The 25,644-nt window shown below is 43.7% G+C and overlaps 1 protein-coding gene and 1 pseudogene across 1 annotated transcript in view; both read right to left on the bottom strand.

The window, feature by feature from the left end:
• LOC124544992 (high affinity copper uptake protein 1-like) overlaps positions 1-25,644 on the bottom strand; it is an 812,249-nt gene that overhangs the window by 86,780 nt on the left and 699,825 nt on the right. The window lies entirely within an intron of this gene.
• Positions 2,865-2,982, bottom strand: LOC124546387 (annotated as a pseudogene).

Genomic DNA, 25,644 nt, shown 5'->3' with positions numbered 1-25,644 from the left:
AAAAACATACTTCCGTGCATTTTTTTATGGTTTGTATTAACCAATTACACTAGCCCCTCTCCTCACTTTCGGTCTGTGGAATCGATTCGTCAGTATTTGATGTGGTTTACGAAATATATCCAGCGGTAACGTTAGGTGACTAACCCTGTATAAATAAGGGACGAATAGATCACATCATTTTTGTTGCACTACTTACCAAATAATGATTGAACAGTTCATCTCCTTTCTCTACCTGCTACAACCGCGTTTTAAGTCTTACAAATATTTTTCATAGTTATTAAAAAATCAGAACCACATTACTTTCAGGACTATCTGTATGGGGTTAGGAATCTTTATGGGGCTAGCAGAAATTGTTTCATACTTCTTAGTCTGCTTTGAAAACGAGGTACGTTATAAATTGATTTTTATTCAAACAATTATTTTTTCCCCTGGTTTAACGTGTACTGCGGTCATGAATCGGAGAAAATACGTCAGCCCGTTTATATAATGTGCTGCTAGCCAAACTGCATGAGAAATTTATCGCGGCGCCAGTTGGAGTTGCACTGTATAGCAAATTCCTATACCACTCTGTTTTGAACTAACCAGTTCGGCAAAACACCCACCACACAACGAATAGACACTTCCCGTAAACAACAGCGCCATCGGCAAACAGCCTCAGATTGGTTTTAGTGGGTACTTTCAAAAAACAAGCGATCGTAGGTCCCCGCCGACTGCACCCGCATCAGGTGGACCTAGGGGCTGCAGTGACGGGCGCGGTGCGGCGCTGTTTACTTTCTGCAGCTGGGGGCGTGTCTGGCGCCGCAGCGTCGCACCACTGGCGGGGGCGGAGGGCGGCCCGGCGGAAATCGACGCGATTGCGCGCCTGAGAGCGCCCATTTCCTGGCCGCGCTGCCGGTAATCACGTTCCACCCCACAACGGCGCGGTTTCCACTGTAGCTCCACAAAGGGCACTAATTCCTCAGCACGTGAGCGAGGTCTGCCTTCCTCTCGCATAAAAGCACTGAATGCGTTGCGGAACACTACAAGCGGATACTCGTCGCATGTTGGTCATTGTCGTAATATCATGGAATCATTATGCGGCTCTATCACGTTCACCAAGGCCTGGTAGGTCCACGAAGAGCCATGATGCACCATACGATAGGTTGTGATATATCTGTATTGAACTCTACGCTCTTTCTGTAATCAAAGATCGAAACGACTGCAGGCGCTCAACTGCACGTAATTCACTGCTTCAGGAGGAAGACCCGTTGTTAATCACAGCCAAAATCTCCGAGTAATAACAGTTGGTTATGGTGCAGCGTATCAGACACTTTCGCCTGATGTTATCCGTCTGTTTTCATACCGAATTAAGTCGGGTGATGCTGAGTGAATTAGATTAGGAAATGAGGCACTTCAAGTAGTAAAGGAGTTTTGCTATTTGGCGAGCAAAATAACTGATGCTGGTCGAAGTAGAGAGGATATAAAATGTAGACTGGCAATGGCAAGGAAAGCGTTTCTGAAGATTAGATGGGTAGATCACATAACTAATGGGGAGGTATAGAATAGAATAGGGGAGAATAGGAGTTTGTGGCACAACATGACAAGAAGAAGGGACCGGTTGGTAGGGCATGTGCTGAGGCATCAAGGGATCACAAATTTAGCATTGGAGGGCAGCGTGGCGGGTAAAAATCGTAGAGGGAGACCAAGAGATGAATACACTAAGCAGATTCAGAAGGATGTAGGCTGCAGTAAGTACTGGGAGATGAAGAAGCTTGCACAGGATAGAGTAGCATGGAGAGCTGCATCAAACCAGTCTCAGGACTGAAGACCACAACAACAACAACAACAACACCTTATTAGCTTTCTTCGTGTGAGAAAAGTTTCCGTCTTTGGTTTCTCTTTTAGAAATGATCACAGGACTACTAACATATACTGGAAATCAGAAAAACCTCTTACTTGTGGTGACACAATAGGTTTTGAAGAGCGTAGCTTCCATGAAATAATACTGCAAATCATGATATGTGAGCACTGCTCAACTTAGCGTTCGACAATCGATGTACAGATGCACGATGTTGAAATACCTCGAACTAAGTAATTTCTTCATCCAAAAGAAGATCTTTTAATTAATTAATATCAATATTAACTAATTAAAAGATCAGCACAAATTCACCGATTACTAATGAGATACTTTGTCCTGCAAAAAGCGGAGTCCTAATCGATAATTGTGATGAAATTGCAATCCTTCGGTGTACATGGCGTAAAGGGTGTATATGCAGATATTTCTGTTGGTGACAGAGGACAGTATACTAATCGGCATTACATCAGTATTTACGACATTTTCAGGCTAATAATTGTAGCTATTACAATGTTGGGGAGTATCTAGAAGTGCATGCGGAAAGAACAGACCATTAAATCTTATTTTCCTCTGGGCAGCAGGTCAGGTGTTGCAGTGTGGATTCCTGGACGCAAAAAGGTTAGCTATACTGACAGGCGTAATCTACTTACTGGTGCAGTTACGACCGTGAATATAACATCAGGTAGTAAAGCTTGTGACATTTCTGTGGGAAAACTATTCCAGACAGAGAAAAAACGACCAACACACTGATGCGTGTACATATTAAGATAGCATATATAAATTATCTGCATTTATACCTCATACACAGTGTACTAAAAAAAGCTCCTTGCGAACAGGCCTTGGAAGGCACAACGGTACCGACCAGCCGCCGTGTCATCCTCAGCCCACAGCCGTCACTGGATGCAGATATGGAGGGTCATGTGGTCAGCACACCGCTCTCCAGGCCGTACGTCAGTTCCGAGACCGGAGCCGCTACTTCTCAGTCAAGTAGCTCCTCAGTTTGCCTCACAAGGGCTGAGTGCACCCCACTTGCCAACAGCACTCGGCAGACGGGATGATCACCCATCCAAGTGGTAGCCCAGCCCGACAGCGCTTAACTTCGGTGATCTGACAGGAACCGGTGTTACCACTGTGGCAAGACCGTTGGCCCGTGTGTACTGGGTGGTCAGAAACAGTCTGAAATCTTGTAGCGGTGTTGCAGGATGGCTTCTGATAAGAAATAAATGTTAAGAAAAAAAATTCGGTAAGTTACTCTGTTTCTCAGTTTACTGCATTGAAGTTAGTCAATCAGGCCGTTGCGCATGCAAACTCAAGCGGCCCACCAGAGACGGTGTCGCCAAACGTGTTCTTCGTTTGGTTTCCTAAAACCGAACAAGGGAGCGATACAAAAATTGGGCATGGGACGGTAGTAAAGGATCGTACCCGAGCGAAAGGCTGAGCAATCCCTTAGGTTATCATCTACGCTATGACAACAACTGACACTCATTGTATCTGGCAGGTCGCTTGAATTTTGACACACAACGGCCTGATCGGCTAGGTTCAATGCTAATTACTTTGGGTAAGGCACTACGTATCGAATTTTTTCTTAACAATCATTTCTTAGCACAACCAACTCTGCAACACACTTACAAGCTTCTCAAACTGTTTGTGACTACCCATTATATGCTGTCGCATTTCTGTTCTTTACTCTTTCCGCTGCACCACCCGCCTCTTAGAAACTACGCTAACATAAACGGCTCAAAACTGAACACCCTGTCTATACTCTCACATTCCTGTTCTTTACTCTTTCCACTGTGCCACCCGCGGCCTGGAAACTACGGTAACATACATGCCTCGTGTCTGGTCATCTAGTATATGCTGTCAGATTCCTGTTCTGTACTCTTTCCGCTGTACCAACCGCCGCCTCGCAGCATCAGCGGTAAAAATTCGTTTCTTTCCCTAACACTTGGCCATCTGGGCTTCCACTTCTGTTACATTCCTTTATAGCCAAGCCCGGCATATACCGGTGATGACGACGTATCACATTTATTTTGTGTTCCTACAGGCAGGGACAAGGCTACGGCGAAAAGAGCGGAGGGATGCTTTGACAGCATTCACAGAACCTACATAGCATCACACACACACACACACACACACACTACGTTATATACTTGCTAGCTCAAGCTTACTATTGTTTTCGCAAAGTAATCCTGACGATTTGATGAAGTTCCCAAAGTAATGGGCTGTGATTTGGAGAGCATAATGTGTATGTGTGTGTGTGTGTGTGTGTGTGTGTGTGTACGCATTCCTGGGCTCTCCTCGACGCAGTCCTGCCCCGGCATGTGGGCAAACTGGCTGTCTGACGATATGGGGACGGTGATGATGACGCTACGGTGCTAACCTTTAAAATATAGGCTAGAAACACCACTGCCTACACTATTTACATATGAAATACATTCTGTTTAATATCTACTTTGGCGTTTTTGTAGTTGACTAATTTTTCAACGTGTTTAGTCCTATTCCCATGTCAACCTGTTCAATCAGTGTATACTGTATTACAAGGAGCGATCAAAGTCTAGAATCGGTATACCAATCAGGCACAATCGTCATGAGCACTGAGGAAACCATCCCACAGAAGCGTCAGGTTGACGATATACGTTTGGTGAAACACCGTGTCCTGCTGCGTAAGGAACTTCGTAACTGCCCGCTGCACATCATCGTCCGACAGGACCTTTCTTTAATAGACCGAATGTGTGATAATCGTACGCGGAGATATTTGGACTACAGGGAGGGCTGCTCGAGTGACTCCCACTTGAGTTGTACTGTACTAACTTCTGCGTTACGACATTTGCGATATAGGGACGTACGTTATCATGAAGCAGCAGCACACCTTATCGTTGTTCTTCGACAGACATGCTACTCCCTTCACAATCAACGATAAGCTCCAATCGTTTCCTCCTCCTCCTCTTCCATTCATATTCTTCATTCTTCGATAGCCAAGACAAGAATAAGAGCGCGTTGGTTCTGATTGAACGCATTTCGTAATACCGAGGCCATAGTTCATCATTCCGCATATACCGCACGCCTTGCCTACATGTCGGTGCTTGAAACTTCCTGGCAGATTAAAACTGTGTGGCGGACCGAGACTCGAACTCGGAACCTTTGTCTTTCGCGGGCAGGTGCTCTACGATCTGAGCTACCCAAGCACGACTCACGCCCCGTCCTCTCAGCTTCACTTCCGCCAGTACCTCGTCTCCTACTTTCCAAACTTCACAGAAGCTCTCCTGCGAACCTTGCAGACTAGCACTCCTGGAAAAAAGGATATTGCGGAGACATGGCTTAGCCACAGCCTGGAGGATGTTTCCAGAATGAGATTTTCACTCTGCAGCGGACTGTGCGCTGATATGAAACATCCTGGCAGATTAAAACTGAGTTTGTAGTTGAGTTTTAGTCTGCCTGGAAGTTTCATATCAGCGCACACTCCGCTGCAGAGTGAAAATCTTATTATGTCGGTGCTTATATATCGGCATCGGTAGTACTACGTTGGATACACGCTACAGCAACGCTCTTAAACTTAAAATTTTTATCGCCCTTTATATAAACATGATATGCACGGTCAGTTAGTCAGAACTTTCTATCAGAAGGCCGGCCGGAGTGGCCGTGCGGTTCTAGGCGCCACAGTCTGGAGCCGAGCGACCGCTACGGTCACAGGTTCGAATCCTGCCTCGGGCATGGATGTGTGTGATATCCTTAGGTTAGTTAGGTTTAATTAGTTCTAAGTTCTAGGCGACTGATGACCTCAGAAGTTAAGTCGCATAGTGTTCAGAGCCATTTGAACCATTTCTATCAGAGAGGATTCCTGAATTCTAATTTGATCCGCTACTAGTCATTTACTTTCTTGTTCTCCTCGAAAATAGAAAAAGTCTATCTATATAGCTCCGTATGAGCCCTAATTTATCGTACCTTATCTTCGTGGTCTTTACGCGCAAAGTATGTTGGAGGCAACAGAATCGCTCCGCAGTCAGATCCAAATACCGGTTATCTAAATTTTCTCAATAGTGTTCCTCGAAAAGAATGTCACATTACTTCCAGAGATTCCCATTTGAGTTCCCGAAGCATCTCCGTAACACTTGCGTGTTGTTCGAACCTACAAGTAACAAATCTAGCAGCCCGCCTCTGAATTTCTTCAGTGTCCTTCTTTAAGCCAACTTGGTACGGATTCCAAACACTCAAGCAGTACTCCATAATAGGTTGCACCAGCGTCCTACATGCGGTCTCCTTTACAGATGAACCACACTTCCCTAGAATTCTCCCAGTAAACTGAAGTCGACCATTCGCCTTTCCTACCACAAACCTCGCATGCTCGTTCCATTTCATATCACTTTGCAAAGTTACGCCCAGATATGTATTTAAACGACTTGACTGCGTCAAGCAGGACACTACTAATACTGTGTCGGAACATTAAGAGTTTGTTTCTCCTATTCATCCGCTTTAACTTACATTTTTCGCGTTAACTTACATTTTTTTTACATTTTAGAGCTAGCTGACACTCTTCACACCAACTACAAACTTTGTCTCCGACATCTTGTGTCTTCCTACAGACACCACACTGCGAAACTTTACCGTACACCACAGCATTATCAGCAAACGGTTCTCAGATATTTATGTGCATAGAGGATAACAGCGGTACAACTGCCCTTCCCTGGGAGACTCCTGACGACACCTTGTCTCTGATGAACACTCGCCGACCAGGACAACATACTGGGTTCTATAACTTACGAAGTCTTCGAGCCACTTACTTATCTGTTGAACTAATCCATATGCTCGCTTTATAGATGGGGTAAGGCACCATCTCCAAAATGCGACTGTGGAATAGTCAGGGAAACCGTTCCCCGCGTTCTTACAGAATGTCCGAATAGGGTATATAGGTCTTCCCATGGCAAAGAATGACACAACTGATTATATTAAAAGTTTAAATGGCTGTTTGTAAATTACATGAGATGTTGTTTATATTTTTAAAAAAAAATATTGTGCTTAAAAACAACACGATAAATAAATGAACAATGAAAAAATTTACATTTCAAATCATTTGTACTAACTAGGACAATATTTCAATCAGGCGTCGGCGGCGCTTAACCACACACGCAATTTCCTCGCAGACGGCTCCCATGTTTACTCGACAATATTGGCTTCTATTATCGAATACTTTCAACTAAGTCATTTATCATTACTAATCACGATACACCATGTGTATACGAGTGAGACAGTTAAGGCAGGTCATCCCAATGCAGAATCAGTAAGTACAACGATGTACAGTTTTCACTACGACATAGCGCACAAAGTGACGAAACTTCTAAGGTGCGAAATTAATTGTTAACTTTTTGCGGAACTGGACAGAGCCATCGAAGAGGCTGTATGTGGACTCGATCAGATGCCGGATGGTCATTACTAAAATGCAGCTGTTCACAGCTGTAATTACCGTATGGAAGCTAAACTTGGTAGATATGCTAATGCGTTGATGCGGAACCGATTTATGCTAGGAAAAAATTAGTTTCAATTGTGGCAACCAGGTTCAGACTTGGAGCTGTGAATGCAAGAAAGACGTGGAGAACTGTTACCACATGTGGTAGATTAGGAACGGAACGTGGGCGGAAAAGGTCGAATTGTTCCTGACACAATTTGTTCAATATGGATCCCGGAGACATCGAAGATATGCTGGATCCGTAAAACCACATGATCAACAGTTGTTTGTAGCAGTTTCGGTGGAATAGGAGCATCTTGTTCCTGCATAATGGCCTTCAGATCAGGTAATGAAGGAACGTGGCTCTAGTAAACGCATTCTTTTATATATCCTCAGACGCAAAAGGGTCATTCCATCTCAAATCAACTACCAGTCTGAACCTTGATATCTCAGATTTTCTGACCTTCGGTCTTTGAGTTTCAAGGGTTTAAAAATAAAAAAACCTCCGTTTTTGATCAATCGATGATTGTTTTAAAATGCTGTAACTCAAAAACTATACAACCTAGAGAGCTCAAACTTGCACCATTGTTTTCCTCTAAAAATTCCCTCCAATTTGATATGTAACATGACTATGGTACCTAAATCTGAAAATTTTAAACTATTCCAAAAAAACATTTTCTGAAATTTCCAAAATACGCACCATTGGATTTTTTTATAAAAGTTGTATGTGTTGTCCAGTCTAATTGACTACATGCATGCAAAATTTCGAGATGGGATCTCAATGGGTTCTTGTATAAAATAATATTTTACTACCACAATACACACTAGTGAGGTGAAGAGCAGACTATTTCTACGCTATGAATACTAAGGTAGGCCTATGCAATTCTAACAAACTTAAATTATTATGTTAGCCTTTTTATGCAACATTACCCTCTTATTGTTTGTTAATTTATAAAATGATATTTTAATGCGAGAATAAAACATATAAAAAATAATAACTTAAGAAACTTACGATTTTGTACGACATTCACTTTTTTCACTTTTTATTGTAAAAAAACGTGAGATTTTCATATAGGGTCAAGGCTCTAGTTTAGGCCACTACCTCACTTATGGTTATCTTGATGTAACGGGGAAGCTACACTGCATCCTTTCATCATATATTATAAATGGGAGGGAAAACTAAAACATCTACAGTATGTCTTCATATCAGATTGCCTGAAACAAATGCCGTCGCTTTCTATGTATTCCAGAAAAAAACTGCTAGAAATCATAAAGCAAAACTTGCCTTTTGCACTTAAAAAGATTACTTACTTTCCTGATGGCAGCACTGCACAATATAAAAATAAGAAAAACTTCCTTAATTTGTGTTTGCATAAAACTGATTTTGAAGTTGAGGCAGAGTGGAAGTTGTTTGCAACATCCCATGGCAAGAGCGCATGCAATGGCCTTGGCGGAACTGTTAAGAGCCTAGCTGCTAAAGCCAGCTTACAAAGGTCATATAACCAACAAATCTTAACACCTAAATAACTTTATGTGTTTGCCAAGGAAAACATAAAAAACATTGACTTTGAGTATTGCACAACAGAGGACTATGAACTGACCAAAGAATACTTACTTCTTCGGTTTAGTTACTCGAAAGCGATTGTGGGAACACAAAAGTTTCACTCATATAAACCCTGCACAGAGAGTCAAATTACTGTCAAGCCTTATCATTTTAGTCCGGATGAGTCTCTTGAATATGAGACAACACTGAACCAAATAACACCGTCACATATGGAAAACATTACTGCTGGTTTTGTGACAGTAGCATTTGACGACTCTTGGTGGCTAGGATGCATTGAAGAAAAATACAATGACATGTACTGAATAAATTTTTTACACCCAAAGGGTGCAGACCAGTCTTTTTACTATCCACAGCCAAGAGATATATTAGATGTACCAGGAAATACTCCTTTACAAACAGTGAATCCAACAACAGCTACAGGAAGAACCTACACTTTAAGTGCTAAAGGAATGAAGTTGTCTTCTCTTGCTTTGGAAAAATATCCTAAAAGATCAAAAAAGAATCACGTTTAAATTATGTTACACCTACCCTCACTAAACACTAAGTTGTATAAATACGATGTGTATTGCCTTTGTAAATACCAATTGGTATTAGAAATACGGTTCTATCCATGCAGATATCAACAAGTTAATCTTTTTCCCAAGTGAAATTACTTATATGCCAGTTTCTAATACAAGGAACTTGTTGTAAATGATTACAAATAACACTGGAAAACCAAGAAAAAGATAATCTCTGCCATTTACAACTAAGGATGAAGGTGAGTGGCTTTATTCAAAATTTTAACTTGTAGCATGTGTATTACCAATTAAAATGTGTTCACTTCCTTCTGATGCATAGTTAAAAGAATCATGGACATTAAATTAAAACAATACTATATCATTTAATGAATTAACGAACAATAAGAGGGTAATGTTGCATAAAAAGGCTAACAAAATAATTTAAGTTTGTTAAAATTACATAGGCTTACCTTAGTATTCATAGGGTAGAAATAGTCTGCTCTTCACCTCACTAGTGTGTATTGCGGTAGTAAAATATTATTTTATACGAGAACCCATTGAGATCCCATCATGAAATTTTGCATGCATGTAGTCAGTTAGACTGGACAACACATACAATTTTTATAAAAAAATCCAAGGGTGCGTATTTTGGAAATTTCAAAAAATGTTTTTTTGGAATAGTTTAAAATTTTCAGATTTAGGTAGCATAGTCATGTTACGTATCAAATTGAAGGGAATTTTTAGAGGAAAAGAATGGTGCAAGTTTGAGCTCTCTAGGTTGTATAGTTTTTGAGCTACAGCATTTTAAAACAATCATCGATTGATAAAAAACAGAGGTTTTTTTGATTTTTAAACCCTTGAAACTCAAAAACAAAGATCAGAAAAATTTGAAATCTCAAATTTAAACTAGTGTTAGTGGGTACACTACCTGAAATAAAATTCATCCAAATCTGAGAGGTCATGGTTCAAATCATGTAGTACAATTGGTTGATTTGACATGGAATGACCCAAAAGTCAGTGTATTCAGACCATGACATCTTGCAGACCACCATCGAGAAAACCCTGGAGCGAACATGTTCGTGGAAGGATGCATTAAGCAATTATTTCACTGGGCGAGAGACATGAGGTGTTACCCCGTCTTGCATGAAATCAGTGGTTTCCACACAGTTTCGCTCTTCCAAACCGGGAATCATGCTGCACAAGGACGTCTCCATAACGTGGAGACGTCAAGCTGACAGGCCCTCTGGGTGTATTGTCTTCAAAGAAGACCGGATTGAGAGTAAAGGTGCTTATCCACGACGAGTGTTATGGCTTTTCGTCCACGACACGCGAGTTAACAGCACCATAAGTTGGGCCTTTCTGTGTATTCACTGTTCCATGCAGTGTAAAATGTGCCTCGTCACTCCACAGAATTTGCCCGGCCACATGACATCAACTTCGACCCGTGGCAGAAAACAAAGAGCACATTCAGAACGTTGCTGCGGATCATGAGGTTTCTGGATCTTGTACGGGTACCAGTGTAAAATAAACCGCGCAAAACTTTCCGTACTGTTGACTATCGAATGGACAATTCTCGGAACACTGCACTAGTACTAGCACTATCCGGGGCACATGCTGCACTGTCAGTAACAGCAACAGCAACAGCAAGCCGCGCGGATTGGCCGCTAGGTTTGAGGGGCCATGTCACGGATTGCGCGGCCCCTCCCGCCGGAGGTTCGAGTCCTCTCTCGGGCATGGGTGTGTGTGTTGCTCTTAGCATAAGTTCAAGTTAGTGTGTAAGTCTAGGGACCGATGATCTTAGCAGTTTGGTCCCTTAGGAATTCACACACATTAAAACAGTAACAGCAACTTTGTCAGTAACTTCCACCGGGACAGGACGACTTCCTTTTCCACGTGCCACACCAAGCACATCGGTGTTTTCGAATTTGTCATCCTCTTTAATTCCCTTAATGACATCGGTCCTCTCCTCAGACCTTTTAGTCGCCGATATTGTCTCAATAGAGCACTGTAATTTCCGCCGTTCATATAAAACACATGAGGTCTCTCTTCTCGATACCCATATTGTTCACTAATGTTATGGTTTGTCAAAAGACTGCATGGATGTCATATCGTCATACAAACGGTGTGCAGCGCCGGATTTGACCTGGTGGTCACAATTGGAATTAATTAGTTTTCCAGCAACAGGATTTGTGCTGTATTTCATAGCTTTTATGCTAGCACATCATGGTAATATAATCCGCAGTTCCCATGCACATATTAAACTTTAATAAGTTCACTTTTTCATATTTGTTTGCTAAGAGCTACTGATACAACTGCAGATGACACGCTGTATGCCAAATAAACGGCAACAAACAAAACAAACAACTAAGAAAATGTGCCGGAAACAGCGATAATAAATGCAAAAACCATGCTGTGACGTAAAGTGAATAACGAGTCACGAAACGATTCACAGAACATGTTCTGGAAGAAACAGTACTCATGCAAATTGTCTTGCAATGTTCACAATTGTGCTTTTTTTGCATGTTTCAGAATTAAAAAACCCACTGATGAAGCCGATATTGTCGCTAAAACTAGTTTGGGAATAAAATATAAAAAGCAGAAGTGTTTTGCATCAAGACGGACCCACAATCCGATATTATTGTTATCCATGGACGTGACGGAAATTCACAGAACGATCTCAGAGATCAGAGTGATTTGACTAAGATGGTTAATCGTTTTAGCGACGGGTCACTGACAGCCACAGAAACGTGCATATACTTCTACCTGCTGTAACCACACAGCCTGTTTCTTGTCCCCAGGGGCTCACTGTAACGGCTTGAAGCAAACTGAGGTTTCAGTGTCCTCCGCTCCCTTATATCAACATGTAAGACGATGTGTTGCGAGAGCAGCGAAACGCTCGTACCGACTGCGCGTTTATTTGCCTGCGATACACCCGGCAGAACACTAGAATTCCTTGTTATACGCCAGCCAGCCTCTGTTTACGTTCCATTTTATGGCGTTTCCTCGACCGTACAGTATAACTGTTAAGAGACCAGAACATTACACACGGTTTTATTCAGTATTTACGTGTCTTTGCAGAGAAACCTATTCTCCTGTGCTGACAGGAATTCTTAACGGTGTTAATAATTACGCATGCCAGGCCTAGGAAATTATTACAGTGGCTCCAATAGCTGGTAAATTTCACTTTCCCCTTATTGCGTCAGTTAGTACTGAAATATTAATGTCTGGCTGGATAAATGCAAGAGAACTGATTACAATCTGACCGGCGCGGAAAATGGATGCAACGGAAAGAAACTGATGAGTAAGACTTCGGGCACATACACATCACCTTAGCGAGCAACGTCTTATTTAAACTCAGCAAACCAACAGAATCTGCGCTATTTTTTATTTTTGTCAATAGTGCGTTTAAAATGATTTGCGACTTTTGACGTTCGACTGACCAGTGGAGGACGTAATGCCGTTGCCCAGGTAACACCAGTCCCGTGCCGGCGAAGCCGCCACCGGTTCGGCTGGTAAAACGCCCCTGTTGCCACACCATGAAACCACGTGGTGTCACGCATTACATACATCCACGTTTGCCAGCTCTCGTTGTAAATTCGTATATTCTGGTGTCGAAGTGTTCTGTAGTCCTCAGGTATTGTGAACATGCATTTTGTGTTGGCGTTGCATTAACAACTGAAACGTCTCTGTCTTTTCATACATGTTTGCCTGATATGATTCAGTTACGTCTCATTTGATCCACTGCGTAATTGCGATTTTGCTTATTAACTCTCCCAGAAAGACTGAGCAGTGAAACTGAAAGTAATTCACTACATATCCAACGTAAAATGCAAGCAAATGGTGCCTTGTACTAATATTTCAATGTATTGTATTCCAATTTTATGTTCTACGTGAAATCATGAGCCATATTTGTCATGCCCCTCCGTTATGTTACCTTATGTGTGGTTGAATGTGAGTGAATGGGTGTTTTACGTATCTTCTCGGGCTTATTTTGTGGTGGAAGCTAGTTGCTCGTCGTCTGCTGGGAGCAGAAGGTGAGTGCCTGTCGTTTGGCAGGGTTCACAGGCTCACCAACTTAGAATTGCTAACCTGAGCAAAGAGGTTCATCCGAGGTTCATCCCTTTTGTCCCGAGATTTGTCAAGCTGGTAGCGGAAACGATTCCTCTGGTCGCTTCCGTCTCAGCCAGGGGTTGCTAGGAGCTTTGTGCAGAGCACGCACTCTTCTCCAGGCTGTTGGTGAGTACGGTTCGCAGCTCCTAATTCTAGTACTAATGACAAAGTAGGAGGTAGTGTTAATCGCGATTTTCCTATGTTAAATTCGTTGGAGTATTTAAGTCGTTCAGCCTAACTGAAACCTTACGAACTTCTGCTCGGACTGTCGTACAATTGGTTAATAATAGGTCATGATCGTGTTTAAAAATAGTTGTGGAGGAAATTGGCTTTGCCCGCAGCTCATGGTCGTGCGGTAGCGTTCTCGCTTCCCACGCCAGGGTTCCCGGGTTCGATTCCCGGCGGGGTCAGGGATTTTCTCTGCCTCGTGATGGCTGGGTGTTGTGTGCTGTCCTTAGGTTAGTTAGGTTTAAGTCGTTCTAAGTTCTAGTGGACTGATGACCATAGATGTTAAGTCCCATAGTGCTCAGAGCCATTTGAACCATTTTTGAAATTGGCTTTGTTCCTTTGGGACATCGTCGTGTGGAGCATCCAGTATTGAACATGATTAGGAACAGCTAGTGAAGTTATATCTCGTGCCAATGTGAGACTAATTGTGTGTTTTGCGTGAGTGGTTTTATTTATTTTTCTATTTTTTGTGGTTTCTTGGTGATAGTATATGCTTGTGTTCGTATTGTACTACGGGTTTGGTAAACAACGTACGTTTCCGCTTCCTACTGCATACCGATAGGTTTTTCCAGTGCTAATTTAATCTGTCTTATGCGAGATAAATTCGTTGAAACATCGGATTTTCGTGAATTAAGGCGAACTTTTGTAATGATTTAATTCTTAACGAACCATGTGTACATTGAATCATCGGAAGGTTTCTGCCATGGTGATTTAGCTTTCCGTAGTAGTGACAAATTCATTTTACAGTCGTTCCCTAAGAAAAGAAACGTTTCTTGTATTTGTGCTTTCCACTTAAATTCTGCTTTGAAACCATAAATGTGTGACCCAATCCTTGGTGAACTGCGCTGTTTGCACGTGGGCGCACGCCTTCTCATCTCATGTACTTACGCTGACCAAATCTTGCAACGGAAATAAACCTCTTTGCAAATTAGTGCATGTTTGTAAAGGTGGTGATCTTTCTCTGTCGTGTGAATCTAGGTTAAATGGTTGAGAGGATGTTTCCAGTTTCCCCTTCCTCACATTTTCCATTAATCACAACAGTTACACTGTACAATATAATTTCACTTCTCGAAAATAGATTAATGTAGTTCATGTGATTCTTGAGTTTCTCCCGGCGTATTTGATAGTCAAAATATCCACGGGTGTGCTGCCGGTCTATAGTGTCCAACGGGCACAATATTTCGGCGATCATACATGTCGCCATCATCAGGTGAACTGACGGACTGAGCTCCTGTGAACGTGCCGGCACGGAGATCCGTACGCTATGGCTGCTCAGAGGGAACTGGGTTCGGTCGCGGCGGCGGCCGATTTAAATACCCTCCGCCCGCGGCGCTCCCTCCGCCGTCCGCGCCCCGCGCCACGGTCGCGCGGTGGAACAGATTGCGACGGCGTCTGAGATGACGTCGGAGTGATGGCTCTGTCCGCCGTGGTCGTCACAACTATACGTTTGCTCGATTTACTCTTGATTAACCCGATCGCTGGTTCCCAAGCCTTGCTAAGATTATAGCCACAGTCACGGTTTATGAGGTCGTCATTGGTGCGAATTTCGATGGCCTCTCTAACAACGCTGTCCCAGTATCTCGACGTCTGTACCAGAATCCTCGTGCGGTCATATTCCATGGCGTGATTTTCCGACAAACAATGTTCAGCGACCGCCGACTTGCTCGGATACATCAGGCGAGTGTGCCTCTGGTGTTCACGGCATCGATCCTCGACGGTACGCATCGTCTGACCAATATACGACTTGCCACATTGACACGGAATCTGGTACACGCCGGCCTTCCTCAAACCGAGGTCATCTTTGGCGCTCCCCACCAGTGCACGAGTTTTATTTGGAGGACAAAACACAGTTCCGACCCGGTGTTTCTTCAGAATGCGAGCGATTTTCCCCGAGAGTGCGCCTGTGTATGGAATAAATGCAGTGCCTACCTCCTCCCTCGTGACTTCATCCATCTCAAGAGGTTGTGCTGCAGTGGTTGGGCGGAGAGCACGTTGAATCTGCCACTCTGAGTACCCATTTTTCCGAAATACAGTTCTCAGATGTTCCAATTCCTGGGGTAGACTCTCTGCGTCAGAGATAGTGCGCGCCCTATGTACTAGAGTTTTAAGTACCCCATTCCTCTGTGAAGGGTGGTGGCAGCTGTCTGCGTGCAAATACAGATCAGTGTGCGTAGTCTTCCGATACACCCCATGACCTAGGGTGCCGTCAGCCCTTCTCTTGACCAAGACGTCAAGGAAAGGTAATTTACCCTCCGTTTCAGTCTCCATAGTTCACTAGTACCAGATTCCGTGTCAATGTGGCAAGTCGTATATTGGTCAGACGATGCGTACCGTCGAGGATCGATGCCGTGAACACCAGAGGCACACTCGCCTGATGTATCCGAGCAAGTCGGCGGTCGCTGAACATTGTTTGTCGGAAAATCACGCCATGGAATATGACCGCACGAGGATTCTGGTACAGACGTCGAGATACTGGGACAGCGTTGTTAGAGAGGCCATCGAAATTCGCACCAATGACGACCTCATAAACCGTGACTGTGGCTATAATCTTAGCAAGGCTTGGGAACCAGCGATCGGGTTAATCAAGAGTAAATCGAGCAAACGTATAGTTGTGACGACCACGGCGGACAGAGCCATCACTCCGACGTCATCTCAGACGCCGTCGCAATCTGTTCCACCGCGCGACCGTGGCGCGGGGCGCGGACGGCGGAGGGAGCGCGCCGCGGGCGGAGGGTATTTAAATCGGCCGCCGCCGCGACCGAACCCAGTTCCCTCTGAGCAGCCATAGCGTACGGATCTCCGTGCCGGCACGTTCACAGGAGCTCAGTCCGTCAGTTCACCTGATGATGGCGACATGTATGATCGCCGAAATATTGTGCCCGTTGGACACTATAGACCGGCAGCACACCCGTGGATATTTTGACTATCAAATACGCCGGGAGAAACTCAAGAATCACATCATACACCTTTACGGGGAGGAGATGTATCGCAGCATGAAGAAATTTGAAAAGTTGCGCCACCGTAGATGTCGTTTGCTAAGTACTCTTGCCTTTCTAAAGAGATGTCGTTCCGAGAATGTTGTTCCAAATTTTGCTAAGGTTATGCATCACATCGATTCTGCAGCAGCTAAGAGAATCAAGAAACGAGCCAGCCTCGCATTGGTACGTGAGAGAGTGCAATTCACCCGCCGGAGCCTTGAGTTTATCTCACAGGAATTACTCAAACTACATTTGCAACTGGCTAGTAAGTTTACTTCTTGTTCCTGGGATTGGATTGATGGTGTCACCTGGGTGTCAGCTGATTCCGCCCATAAGAAGGCTACGGGACGTCAAACAGCTAAGTTCTCACGTCTCCTTGACAAACCATCTCTGCAGGTTCCGTGCAAGACTGTCATCAATTTGAGTGGCATGGTGTTGAGTGATGATGCAGTCTCGGTTTTGCAGAAAGGTCTCAACTTCGCTCCCACCCCCAAGTTCACTCCAGTCGCAGAAATTGTTAGTGCTGTTGAACAGGTTGCAGCTCGACTTCCGCCAGAATCAGCCGAGGAAATACGTCGTGAAACTTGTCGTGCGTTGACGAAATCCAAGCCGATGAAGTCAAATATCAGCAGTAAAGAGAGGGCGGCCATTCGTGATCTGAGGGAGCGCTCTGAAATTGTTGTCTTACCGGCTGACAAAGGCAATGCTACAGTTGTTGTCTCCCATAAGGACTACACTGATAAGATGCAGAGCCTGCTAAATGACGATTCCTACCGGAAGATCAGCGTTGACCCTACAAAGAAGGTGGAGAACAAGACGAGGGCGCTTCTCAAGGACGCAGATTTACCGGAGGGTGACGCTAAGAAATTGTTACCCCAAGGTCCGGTACCGCCTAGACTATATGGACTCCCGAAGGTTCACAAAGAGGGGATACCATTACGCCCCATTGTCAGCAACATCAGGGCACCAACATATTTGTTGGCCAAATACCTGACGGGATTATTAAGTCCTTATGTGGGTAAATGCCCTCATCACATCCGTAATTCCGTGGATTTTGTTAAACGCCTTGACAGCTTCAGGTTGGATGAGTCAGATATCATGGTGAGTTTTGACGTCGTTTCCTTGTTTACGAGGGTACCCCTGCGAGAGTCACTAGAATTGATTAGTCAGAAGTTTGACGAGAAGACCACTGAACTTTTTAGGCATGTCTTGACTTCCACGTATTTTCTTTTTAATGGAGAATACTACGAACAAACGGAGGGAGTCGCCATGGGTAGTCCACTCTCACCGGTGGTAGCGAATTTGTACATGGAGAACTTCGAGGAGGAAGCCCTGTCGTCATCCGTATGGAAACCTACTTGCTTTTTCCGTTACGTGGACGACACGTTCGTCATCTGGCCACATGGTATGGATAAACTCCTTGACTTCCTTACACATCTAAACTCCATACACCCCAACATCAAATTCACTATGGAGACTGAAACGGAGGGTAAATTACCTTTCCTTGACGTCTTGGTCAAGAGAAGGGCTGACGGCACCCTAGGTCATGGGGTGTATCGGAAGACTACGCACACTGATCTGTATTTGCACGCAGACAGCTGCCACCACCCTTCACAGAGGAATGGGGTACTTAAAACTCTAGTACATAGGGCGCGCACTATCTCTGACGCAGAGAGTCTACCCCAGGAATTGGAACATCTGAGAACTGTATTTCGGAAAAATGGGTACTCAGAGTGGCAGATTCAACGTGCTCTCCGCCCAACCACTGCAGCACAACCTCTTGAGATGGATGAAGTCACGAGGGAGGAGGTAGGCACTGCATTTATTCCATACACAGGCGCACTCTCGGGGAAAATCGCTCGCATTCTGAAGAAACACCGGGTCGGAACTGTGTTTTGTCCTCCAAATAAAACTCGTGCACTGGTGGGGAGCGCCAAAGATGACCTCGGTTTGAGGAAGGCCGGCGTGTACCAGATTCCGTGTCAATGTGGCAAGTCGTATATTGGTCAGACGATGCGTACCGTCGAGGATCGATGCCGTGAACACCAGAGGCACACTCGCCTGATGTATCCGAGCAAGTCGGCGGTCGCTGAACATTGTTTGTCGGAAAATCACGCCATGGAATATGACCGCACGAGGATTCTGGTACAGACGTCGAGATACTGGGACAGCGTTGTTAGAGAGGCCATCGAAATTCGCACCAATGACGACCTCATAAACCGTGACTGTGGCTATAATCTTAGCAAGGCTTGGGAACCAGCGATCGGGTTAATCAAGAGTAAATCGAGCAAACGTATAGTTGTGACGACCACGGCGGACAGAGCCATCACTCCGACGTCATCTCAGACGCCGTCGCAATCTGTTCCACCGCGCGACCGTGGCGCGGGGCGCGGACGGCGGAGGGAGCGCGCCGCGGGCGGAGGGTATTTAAATCGGCCGCCGCCGCGACCGAACCCAGTTCCCTCTGAGCAGCCATAGCGTACGGATCTCCGTGCCGGCACGTTCACAGGAGCTCAGTCCGTCAGTTCACCTGAGGATGGCGACATGTATGATCGCCGAAATATTGTGCCCGTTGGACACTATAGACCGGCAGCACACCCGTGGATATTTTGACAATGTAGTTCATGTTCAGGCACCAGCTAAGTGTACCCATAGGATGTGTACGCTATTTCAAAAATCTTTATTAACGCATAAATACGCCGTAAAGGATAATACTACGTGTCCTGCTACTTCATTTGTTTCCACTGAATTCCAAATTTGAATTAATTCCAGTTCAGTCATTCTTGTATGTTAGGAAGGGCTTGGGCTGGTGGCGCCCCTGTAAATTTTATTGTAAAAAAAATGTCTTTTGATGGTAGCTTAACCGCAGATATTTGCGAAGTGTGGATGCAAATCGGTACTTAATATGGTTCGATTCAGTCCATTATCATCGATAAGGTTACGACGTGTAGCTTACACCTACAAACAGAAATAGCTCCCAGCGAACTAGCGGTTTACATAAGTAGCTTACACAACAGTGCAATAAATCTGAATACGAGATTTGCAATAAAGTCCCGTCCAAGAACACGTTCACTGGCTACTGAGATAACGTTCTGCTGCAAAAAATCCCTCGGAATTCGGCAATAGTAATGGACAGAGCGCCTTATGATTCTGTTGTGATGCATAAAACTCCAACGATGCCGTGGAGGAAAGCGGATATTTTGCTCTGGGTAAAAGGAAATGTTCCACGAGATAAAGTTGAACCTAGCATGTGCAGAGCGGTGCTAATGGAACTTCTAATGCTGTACAAACCAAAACTTCACACTCCTAGGTCGACGAACTGGCTAATGCTAAAGGGCATAGTTCAATCGTGCTTCCTCCGTACCATGCTCATTTAAATGCGACTGAGAACATATGGGCCTAGGTGAAAAGTAATGTGGTAAAAAACAGCAACAAGTTAACGCTCTGTGATTTTGAAATACTAAGAAAAGAAGCCATTGCGAATGCTATACGACTGGACTGGTCTTGAGTTGTCAGCCATACTAAGAAGGTAGTTGAGCTGTCGACATGTTAGCATAGTTTGGAAATAGTCATCTCGCTAACACTCTAATGGAGGTGAAATTGCGACAGAATCCTGAAATAGTGTATTATTAAACTAGCAAAGCAGCGCAAGTCAGGGCAATACTTTATAAAACAACCCATTCTCAATAGGAAAATAGATGTGTAACTTCTTCACTTCTATTGTTACAAAACCCACAGCAGTTGTTTAACCAGCTATCGATGGCCATAAGTAATTACATTACTTAACTGAAGAAATCTGTAGTCGCTTGAATATCGCGGTAGATATGGAAGTTTCGCATATTAATCATATGGCAAAACACTCACGTCTTCGCGAGCTATCATTTGCCAAAATCTTGTTTCGAAATCTCAAACCATTTATGAGATACGACGAGTTAATAAATATTTCACTTTAGATTTTTCACTGACGCACGAGTTCGTGTCGGAAGGATTTACACACATTACATTATCTCTAGGTTGGCAACAACGATATCCTTCAAAGTTCAAGGAATGATTCAATATATTATCTATATTTAATACGCGGCAGAATGTAACCTAACATGCACCAAACAAAAATTCACAGCGACCCGTATTTTTCACTGCAAACTAAGAATTTCTTGCATTAGTTCACCTTTTATCGAAATATCACACTAACAATGACCATTTACGAAATGATTAAACTATAAAATGCGCGAGAATGAGATTTTATTACCGAATAGTTTCTTTCAAATCGTTTGAGAAAGACAGCAGGTCGGCCGGTTTGCTGATCATGCAGTCAAACGAGCATGCCAGGTTCCTAAGGCATCCGCCTAATTTATTTCCGAAAGCTCTGAACTGTAAACGTTCTGCGGTGCTATAGGATTTGCGTCACGGCACTTGGGCACGAAATTATGGGTGGTTAAGCTGCCATAAACTGTTCTAACCATTCTAGAAATGGATTTAGAATGGTTCGTATTCCAGAAGATTCAGAGAGAAGAAAAAAATCGACTGCTAACTGTCGTCGCGCAAACTGGGAACCTGGACGGAGCGCACAATTACGTATTGTAAGTAACTAATATTTATTATGACTTGAGCAATATTTAATATTAAAAATCGTATATGATATTCGAACGTAGGTTTCTGTTTAGCTGTTTTGAAAGTACTGCTTCGTAATAGAGACTCTGCCTGTAGGGATTTAGCACCCCCAAAATAACACAACACAGCAAAACATTCCACAACATACAATATTTAGCGTGCAATATGTGTGTCTTATAGTTTGACACTCATTAATCAAATACAAGCCACGATCGCTTAAAAATTTTATTTACATTACCGTTTTCGGCAGAATTAGGCCCAAACTGCCGTCATCGGATCTGTATCACAATAGTAATCATAACACTTCAGAGCTATCTGCTATTTTTAATGCTGAGAAAGCTCACCGGTTCCATAATCGGCATTTCACAATAGGAACACATAATGTAAATGTGGTGTCACCGCCAGACACCACACTTGCTAAGTGGTAGCCTTTAAATCGGCCGCGGTCCGTTAGTATACGTCGGACCCGCGTGTCGCCACTATCAGTGATTGCAGACCGAGCGCCGCCACAAGGCAGGTCTAGAGACTTCCTAGCACTCGCCCCAGTTGTACAGCCGACTTTGCTAGCGATGGTTCACTGACAAAATACGCTCTCATTTGCCGAGACGATAGCTAGCATAGCCTACAGCTACGTCATTTGCTACGACCTAGCAAGGCGCCATTACCAGTTACTATTGATGCTGTAAAACATGTACCGTCAAGAGCGATGTTCACCAATTATGGATTAAAGTTAAGTATTCCAGCAGCTACGTACGTTTTTTGTTAGTCTCATTTCCTTGACCTGTTCCAGACCTCACGCCAGCCTGCGTGAGCTAAAACGCGTGCCTTTCGGCTTCCTCTCATAGTGGGTTGGCTGTCTTGCCAATCCACAACAGTAAAACTTTAAGCCCGTTGGTTGATAGGCCCTAGGTCACATCAAAAGCTACACTACGTGACCAAAAGTATCCGGACGCCCCCAAAACATGTTTTTCATATTAGGTGCATTGTGCTGCCACCTACTGCCAGGTACTCCGTATCAGTGACCTCAGTAGTCATTAGACATCGTGAGAGAGCAGAATGGGCCGCTCCGCGGAACTCGCGGACTTCTAACGTGGTCAGGTGATTGGGTGTCACTTCTGTCATACGTCTGTACGCGAGATTTCCACACTCCTAAACATCCCTAGGTTCACTGTTTCAGATGTGATAGTGAAGTGGAAACGTGAAGGAACACGTACAGCACAAAAGCGTACAGGTCGACCTTGTCTGTTGACTGACAGAGACCGCCGACAGTTGAAGAGGTTCGTAATGTGTAATAGGCAGACATCTATCCACACCATTACACATAATTCCAAACTGCATCAGGATCCACTGCAAGTATTACAATTAGGCGGGAAGTGAGAAAACCTGGGTTTCATGGTCGAGCGGCTCCTCATAAGCCACACATCACGCAGGTAAATGCCAAACGACACTTCGCTTGGTGTAAGGAGTGTAAACATTGGGCGATTGAGAACAGTGGAAAAACGTGTTGAGTGACGAATCATGGTACACAATGTGGCGATCCGATGGCAGGCTGTGGGTATGGCGAATGCACGGCGAACGACATCTGCCAGCGTGTGTAGTGTGAACAGTAAAATTCGGAGACGGTGGTGTTATGATGTGGTCGTGTTTCTCATGGAGGGGGCTTGCACCCCTTGTTGTTTTGCGTGGCACTTTCACAGCCCCGGCCTACATAGATCTTTTCAGCATCTTCTTGCTTCCTACTGTTAAAGAGCAATTCGGGGATGGCGATTGCATCTTTCAACACGATCGAGTACCTGTTCATAATGCACGGTCTGTGGTTACCGGACAATAACATCCCTGTAAAGGAGTGGCCTGCAGAGAGTCTTGACCTGAATCCTACAGAAGACCTTTGGGAGGTTTTGGAACGCCGACTTCGTGCCAGGCCTCACCGACCGACATCGATATCTCCTCAGTGCAGCACTCGGTGAAGAATGGGCTGCCATTCTCCAAGAAACCTTGCAGCAGCTGATTGAACGTATGCCTGCGAGAGTGGAAGCTGTCATCAAGGCTAAGGGTTGGTCAACACCATATTGAATTCCAGCATTACCGATGGTGGGCTCCACGAAATTGTAAGTCATTTTCAGCCAGGTGTCGGGTTACTTTTGATCACATAGTGCATACTCAGTTTAATTCTGCCGAAGCCGGTAACGCAAGTAAAAATTTTAAGCGATCTTGGCTTGTATTTCAATAATGTCATCGATATCAGATCGTCCCTCAGAATTCACAATGGCGAACTTTGATACTGACAGTTTCTCTGCTGTAATGTTTGTTGCCGTGTCTGTAGGGTTAGTAGGCCTGTAATATGCAGGGCTCCAACTTGAGATGGGCATTTGGTATTGTCCGAGATAAGTAACTTATATCAATCAAGAAAAGCTAATATACAATAAAACATATAATTTTACATCAACATAAGAGAAAAATACATGAGCTCATCCTATAACAATGTATGCACCAGAACCTGGATAGTCATATATTTCAATTTGAAACATAGTACTGGTAGTTTAGCAGAATCAGCAGGTCAAAAAATCTTTATTATATAGTTGGTTTATATTTCTTGTAAATGCTGATTTATAAAAAATTTTGACGCCCCCCCCCCCCCCGCCACACACACACACACACACACACACACACACACACACACACACACACACACACACACACACGCGCGCGCGCGCGCGCGCGCTTTCGAAATGTTTGAAATGTTGTAGATTGTTGAGGCCTCAAATTAACTAAGATAGTTGATGGAGTCTGAAGTAGTATATTTAGAAATATAATTTAAACGTTAGACAAGTGGGATACCACTCAGTTTCTCAAATTGAAGCTGAGGAAGTCACTACTTAAATAGAGGTTGAGAGCATTGATAAGTATCAATAGAAGAGATAGACATGATCCAGCGAAAAGCAGCGCGATTCGTCATGGGGACATTTAGTCAGCGCGAGAGCGTTACGGAGATGCTGAACAAGCTCCAGTGGCGGACACTTCAAGAAAGGCGTTACGCAATACGGAGAGGTTTATTATCGAAGTTACGAGAGAGCACATTCCGGGAAGAGATGGGCAACATATTACTACCGCCCACATATATCTCGCGTAATGATCACAACGAAAAGATCCGAGAAATTAGAGCAAATACGGAGACTTACAAGCAGTCGTTCTTTCCACGCACAATTCGTGAATGGAACAGGGAAGGGGGGATCAGATAGTGGTACAATAAGTACCCTCCGCCACACACCGTAAGGTGGCTCGCGGAGTATAGATGTAGATGTAGATGTAGAAACTTGTTTTTTGATTTTCATATGAGGGTGTTCCTTAGTATACTTCCACATTTTCTAGTGTTAATTATGTATGCATAAACAATCTTTAGTTCAGTGTCTTCACAATTGTTAATTTCTGTGATTAGCTTAAGTCTTTCAGTTATCCTCTAAGAGTTTGTAATCATGATTAAAACAGTAAAAATTTACTTATAGTTCTCAGTCAGCTACAAGAATTTAATAAAAATCCAGCAAGAGTCTCAGTTTGAGCCTCACAGACAAGATGGCTGGAGCAAAATTAAGCTTAATGAGAAGTTCAGACAGGCAGGTAATAGAGATGTCAAAAATCACAAGATTCTCAGAAATGGACAGCGAAAAATTGTCACTATATCGTATCACAATATCTGGGATCAAATGATTCAAATGGCTCTGAGCACTATGGGACTTAACATCTGAGGTCATCAGTCCAATATCAGGGGATTAAAAAACAAAGTAGATGAGCTTCTTGTTTGTATAGAAGATTTAGAAACTGAGGGTGGAGTAGATGTAGTATGCCTGTCTGGACATCGTTTAGTGTCAGATATGCAAGAAGTAGATGTAGGTGGATATAAGCTTTCAGCACTTGTAAGAGGAGACACTGTGTAGGGAGGAGGAGTTGCCATATATATGCTACAATTTGTCATAGTGTGATAAAATGTGGAAACTGAAAAATTTTGTGTAGAGCAACACATAGCAGCAAGTGCCTGTGAGCTTAAACTAAGTAATGGTACTTTTATAACTGTAGCTGTGTGGAGGTCTCGACTGGGAAATTTTCAGCTACTTCTCAAAAATTTAGATTCTTTGTTGTGCTATCTGTCAGCCAGAGGGAAGCAAATTGTTTGTGGCGATTTCAATATAGATTTTCTGAAAGAGTCTGATAGAAAGAATGACCTCAAAGTATTAATTGATTCTTTCAATTTTACATCAGTTATTGATTTTCCTACTCAGGCAGTACGGCAAAGCTTCACAATGATAAAATAATTTTTTTAAAGACCAAGATAAATTTCATCAAATAAAAACTTTTCCTATTAAGAATGGTCTTTCTGATCATGATGC

Source organism: Schistocerca americana, chromosome 8 (assembly GCF_021461395.2).
Source record: "Schistocerca americana isolate TAMUIC-IGC-003095 chromosome 8, iqSchAmer2.1, whole genome shotgun sequence".
Taxonomy (NCBI): Eukaryota; Metazoa; Arthropoda; class Insecta; order Orthoptera; family Acrididae; genus Schistocerca; species Schistocerca americana.
This window is presented reverse-complemented; position numbering and strand designations above follow the sequence as displayed.